Source organism: Azolla caroliniana, unplaced genomic scaffold (genome assembly GCF_043228905.1).
Source record: "Azolla caroliniana isolate FFs.n. ecotype wild unplaced genomic scaffold, voAzoCaro1.0.p SCAF_1120, whole genome shotgun sequence".
NCBI classification, from domain to species: Eukaryota; Viridiplantae; Streptophyta; class Polypodiopsida; order Salviniales; family Salviniaceae; genus Azolla; species Azolla caroliniana.
The window spans coordinates 1-6,278 of NW_028231555.1; the positions used below are offsets into that span (position 1 = coordinate 1).

General features: G+C 46.9%; 1 pseudogene; it reads left to right on the top strand.

Moving 5' to 3' along the window:
* The first annotated feature begins 3,044 nt into the window (after nucleotides 1-3,044).
* Nucleotides 3,045-3,665, top strand: LOC147847370 (putative Histone-lysine N-methyltransferase ATXR5 pseudogene; annotated as a pseudogene).
* The last annotated feature ends 2,613 nt before the right edge of the window (nucleotides 3,666-6,278 follow it).

Consider the following 6,278-nt stretch of genomic DNA (forward strand, 5'->3'; position numbering starts at 1 on the left):
ACTCATTGCTCCTTGTACGCATGTGGTTTTCTTCGACCAATAGCATTATTTGGAGCTCGAAGGAGGGAGATTTCTCCCTTGCTAGAACGGCGGTTCTCATCGCGCCGAACCGTGGTGCAAGGCCACTGAGGCATATTTGCACCATCTCATCATCATTGATACTCACGCTTATCGAGTCGAGCTAGTCGCAAATCTCCTTGATCTTCAAGGTGTATGTCGTGATGGACATGTCCATTTGTTGAATGTTGTTCAACTCTTGGTGGAGTTGAAGCCTTCTTGCGGTTATGTTCGCCGCGAAAATCTTTCGTACATTTTCCCATGCCTCCTTCGGCATCTTGGCTTCGCGAATGTAGCCGAGCATGTGATCGTGAACACATGTCGCCAAGAAATACATCACGCGGCTTGCGGCTTGCTCCCATGTCGCGTATCTAGGAGCCGCTTCAACAGGTCGGTCTTCGTGCTCTCCTTTGATGTAGCTCCAATAGCCTTGTCCGACAACGTATTGGTGCATCTTGTAATCCCAAGATGCGAAGTTGTTTCGATCCAACTTCTCGGTAGGGAGAGCGTTCCCCATTTGAGTATTCATTATGTCGATTCTTCTTCTTCTTCTTCTCTCTTCGAATGCGAGCTATGTAGCGAAGCTACGATAGCAGTGAGCCGGTTCTTCTTGAACGTCGGCGTAGAGCTCAACACACATGGATGGGCTAGATGGAGCTACCAAACCGCTCTGATACCATGTGAAGAATCAAGAGGTGGATTCTGTGCAACGGAATAGATATGAACTGTGTGTGTGTATGAGAGAGAGAGTGAGTGAGAGAGAGAGACAAGGAGTAAAACACAGAGAATACGCAAGGTAAAGTATATTAGCAAAGGAGAAAGACTCAACACTTTACAAGGTGGGAGGAGGGTGCTTTATATAGTCACCCTCTCTCTTCATTAACAACAAGACTCATGGAGCATGGGGAATGTGAAAGCTCATAAGTTATGTGTCATAGAATATGATTCTATGACTCATACTAAATGCTAGAATACAAAGTGGTCACATAATGGTGACTCTTGACCGTTGGAGTGTCTATTCACTCTCAAGGTGAGTTCACACACTAGACCAAGTTGAGCTTGATTCTCAACATATGTCTCAACCGGCAGGCTTCATGGAGAGGGGGGAGCAAGGTCAAATCGTCTACAAGTTGAAGAAGAGCCTATATGGCCTCAAGAAACTGCCAAAAATGTGGTATTAGAAGTTTGATACTTACATCCGCTAGCTCAGTTACAATCGGTCGGACTCCAACCCATGCATGTACATTTGGCAATTGGTTGACGAGTCCCGGATCTACCTGATCCTATATGTCGACGATATGTTGATTGCAGAGAGCAATCAAGTAGAAATCGGAAGACTAAAGCAGAGCCTTCACAATAAATTCTCGATGAACGAACTCGGACAAGCTTGACACATCTTGGGTATGAGGATCGAGTGAAATCGGATGACGAAGACTCTCCCGGCTCTCCCAATCTGATTATATTTGAAACGTGCTAAAAAGGTTTAACATGGAGAATGCTAAGCGAGAACCGACTCCGCTCCCAACGTCGACACGACTAACGGACAAGAACTCCTTCGACCGACGAAGAAAGAAAGCTGATGAAAGTGGTACGTGATTTGGGTTTAGAACGTCGTGAGATAGTTCGGTTCCTATCTACCATTGGTTTGCCGAGAACTGTGAGAAGCATACCCTAGTACGAGAGGACTGGGTTGAGTCAACCTATGGTGTTCTGGTTGTTCAACATAACCAAGCAAGCGGTCGAGCTGGGAGGGTCGGGTCATTTGACGGCCGATTTCTTCTATTCAAGCTGCCTGCTAGAGAAAGGAGTGAGAATGAGGAGCCGGCCTTACCGCCGTGGCTAGGCCCACGGGTTGGTTCCTCCGGGCCCAAGGCCAGGGCCTTGGCGGGTTTACGGTGCGACAACAGGCGGCGGGCGCTGCCCACAGGGAGTATAATTTGCTTTCCCCCTCCCTCCAAGGGAAGTATCCTCTTTAACAACCAGCAGAGGTCAATGGAAAGATACCCTATGCATCAGCTATAGGAAGTATCATGTACGCAATGGTGGCGACCCGACCTAATCTTGCATATGCCATAGGGGTCATCAACCAGTACATGTCGAACATAGGAGGAAGCATTGGGAGGCAATCATGCACTGCTTCCGGTATTTGCGAGGAACTGAAGATGTATAACTAACTTTTGGATCAGCCAATCTGATAGAAGTCGAAGGCTATACAAACTCTGACTATGCTGGCAATCCAGACAATCAGAAGTCGACATCATGCTATATATTCACCTATGGCAGTGGCACCATATCATGGAGGTTGAAATTGCAAGAGTGCATGACCCTATTGACCACAAAGGCCGAGTACATAGCCGCGTCGGAAGCAGCCAAGGAAGCAATCTGGTTGCGCCGACTGTTGGCCGATTTTTCAGCGACAAGCCGAATTGATCATCCAGCGCCGGCCATCTATTATGACTCACAAAGTGCAATACACCTCATTCGGAACCTAGTCTATTGTTATCCGTATAGGTGTACGGGAGGGTTAGGTGTAATGAGGAAGGTGGTGTGTGAGGTGTAATATGAAATGTGAATGTGTGAGTGTTAGGTGAGGTAAGTAGGTGTACCTACGTCCATTCGACTTTTTCTAAAGATCTTTTATTATATAAATCCTCACTCATGGGGCATGAAAAAATGATATTAAGCTACTCTAAATTGTGTCTGTCTCGATTCTCTCTATCTCTCATTAGTTCTCTCTGTCCATCTCATCTCTCCCTCTCTCTCCTCTCACACTCAGAACCCCCCTTGGGAGTGGCTCCACCCCCCACCCATAAACACATGGCACCCCCTACGGTCTACCACCCTTGAGGAGAAGTCTCTCTTTCCCTCATTGTTCCCCTATGTGTCTCTAGGTCTTCATCTTTATGTTGTGTGTGTTTGTGCCACTATTGCTTGTATGCAGGAGAAATTAATAAATTGCAAGAAACTAACAATCTAACACCTTCTAAATCACTCCATCAAGAGGTTCATGACAGAGTTTGAAGGAAATGGCAACAGTAGCCATAGCTAACCTATTCTGGAATCAAGTGGTGAAGTCACTTGTATATCTGGTTTTGTGCCAAGATCTGCCAATGATTCAAGTTTAGAGAAAAGAGGAATGCAGGTCATGAGCAAGGAAGATAAAGACGCATATGATCGATGTATAATGATGTATCAACAGAGTGCTTGTGCTCCATTAATGATCTTCTTTGATTCTCATGAAGGGTTTGTGGTGGAACCGGATAGTGAGATCAAGTATTTAACCATTGTAGCAGAGTATATAGGTGATGTAGATTATATAAGCAAACGTAAAAGAGTGGCAGAGATGATAAAAGAGTGGCAGAGATGATAGAGTTAGCATTATTATGGGTTTACTCCTTCCAAATTTTCTAGATAAGGATCGGGTCATATGTCCTAATAAAAGAGGCCACATTGCTCTATTTGTATCAAGTATCATTAACCATACACCGGAAGGGAAGAAGAAACAAAACCTAAGGTGTATAAGGTTCAATATTGAAGAGAAAACAAATGCTTTGTTTATTTCCATAGACAACAAGAGTCAAACGGACACAGAGTCGGCTGGTGGATAAAGACGACCAGCGGACTGAGTCAGCAGCCGGATGGCAGCAACTACCCATGCAGATGGTTCAGCAACCGACTAGCCGAGATGGCCAAAGTCCGGCCAGAAAGACACAACCGAACAGAGAGTCGGCCGAACAGATGACCATGGCTAGCCGGCTAAGACCATCGGACAACGTCGGCATATAGCAACGGCCGAGAAACGTCGGCCAAGTGACAGCCGAGAAGCCAAGAGAGGGCCGAGATGCGGCCGAAAAGCAATGGTCGAGAAGCACGAGAGAGAGCGGCCGAGCAGACGAGATTCGGCCCAGCCACGACCAAGAAGCCGAGAGTACAGCACGGCAAAGAAACAACCGAGATGTGGCCAGGACACAGCCGCGAGAGGGCCGAGAAGCCAAGAGACGGCCCAGTCATGGCCGAGAGTCAACCAAGCACGGCCCGAGAAGCCGAGAGTCGGCCCAAGCACGGCCCAGAAAGCGGTCGTGAACTATAAAATCGGTCAAGAAGCCGAGTGACGACCAATTCATAGCTGAGCGACGGCCACGAGATGGTCCAGCCATGGCCGAGAGGCTGAGATTCGGCCCAGCCACAGCTGAGAAAACGACCGAGAAGCCAAGAGTCGGCCAAGCCACGGCTGAGCGTCAGCCAATATATGGCCGAAAGCGACGGCCGAGCATCGAGAATAGGCCGAGAGACGGCCCAACCACAACCGAGGCCGAGAAGCTGAGATGCAACCAAATAGGAGCGGCCGAGGGACAATTGGCCAAGCACTAGCACAGCTGCAAGGACGGCCGAGAGCCAAGCGACGACAGCGAATGGCTACTACCAAGAAATGCGATGGCCGGACAGACGACGGCGGCCGTCCAACAAAGGAATTTAGCAAAAAGGCCATGGACAGCCGACAAGCTGGCCGATGGACAGAAAATCGGAGCAGCCAACTGCCAAAAAGAAGGGGAAAATAAAAGTAAAAACAAAAGCAAACGAACAACAAGAAGAGGAAGAATGAGTTGGAGGAAGAATGAGTTGGAGTCATGGAAGATGCAGTGGTTGCTGCAAGCGGATGAAAACACAAAGACAAAAGAAACAAAGAACAACAACAACACACAACAAGAGAAGAAGGGAGGGAAAGTGAAGATGGAGCAGCAGAAAGAAGACGCCGAAGAAGAAAGGACCTACACAAAGAGACATATAGACATTCGATTGAGACTGTAGATGAGCAGAAGATGACTGTACCAAGAAAACTAAGGAACAAGAAAGAGAACAAAGCATTGTTTCTGTTGCAACAGAGATAGAAGAGATAGAGAAGGAGAAGAGAAAGAAGAAAGAAGAAAGAAAGAAAAGGGCACAGAAGAAACCGAAACCTAAAAAGACGAAGAGAAAGGGAAAGGCATCACCACGAATTTTAGACGAAGGCACGACGAAAATTTTAGAAAACCAAAGGATTGTAAATAAATTTCAAAAATATAAGGGCAGCTACTAGAATTTCAACAACTGAGGGGTACGAGATAGAATTTTGAAAAATTGATGGAACAAAAACTTATCACCACTCACACCAATGTAGAAAAAATATATGTATACACTTCCACCCACAATCATTTTTAAACCCTGAACGACTTTATCACAATGGACCAGCCGATTGGTGTGTGATCCAATCGTGCGTTATGCTGACCGAACGAGAAGGTTCGTGTTATGCCAGCTCCGATCGAAGTTATCGATCGTAGAGAAATGTTCCGGTCGAGGAATTTCCGACCGTCAAAAGAAGACCAATGGAGTTTCCGGTCAACGGGTTTTTGGCATGGGCTTGTGGGTACGACGTGCAATGCGATGTCCCACGGGCGTGCCAGGTGTTACCCATATAGGTGTACGGGAGGGTTAGGTGTAATGTGGAAGGTGGTGTGTGAGGTGTAATATGAAATGTGAATGTGTGAGTGTTAGGTGAGGTAAGTAGGTGTACCTACGTCCATTCGGCTTTTTCTAAAGATCTTCTATTATATAAATCCTCACTCATGGGGCATGAAAAAATGATATCGAAGTTACTCTAAATTGTGTCTGTCTCGATTCTCTCTCTCTCTCATTCGTTTTCTCTGTGCATCTCATCTCTCCCTCTCTCTCCTCTCACACTCGAACCCCCTTGGGAGGGGGGTGGAGCCGATCTTGGCTCCACCCCCCACGAACCGTTCTATTGGAAACACCTTCGATATGCCTACAAGCTATCGGTATCAAGGGAAGTGTAACGTGAAGACTTGTGCATGGAGGCATCGTTAGGGGAAGGAAACAGAGAGTATACCCGGAATAGAGCCCGGGTCGTATACGTAGTTGAGACCTTAGAAACGGCGGCACACAGATGAAAACAACAAGAGCTAATAGATATGTATTACTGCAAACAGTTATCGATGATTACAAAAAACACGGCCCACAGCCGGTGACCTTACAAAGCTCTTATACTATGAAACGACCTTGCCTAGGCTCTCGATATCTCCCTCTTTCTCCGAGGTACGCAGACCTCGGTTTATATACTTTTTCTTCATATAGAGCCGAGCGCTCGGCTGACTGTGAGGCTCGAAACTCGGCGTTTACCTAACTCTACCTTACCTACTCGCCTTACCTACCGGCGTATTGCATTT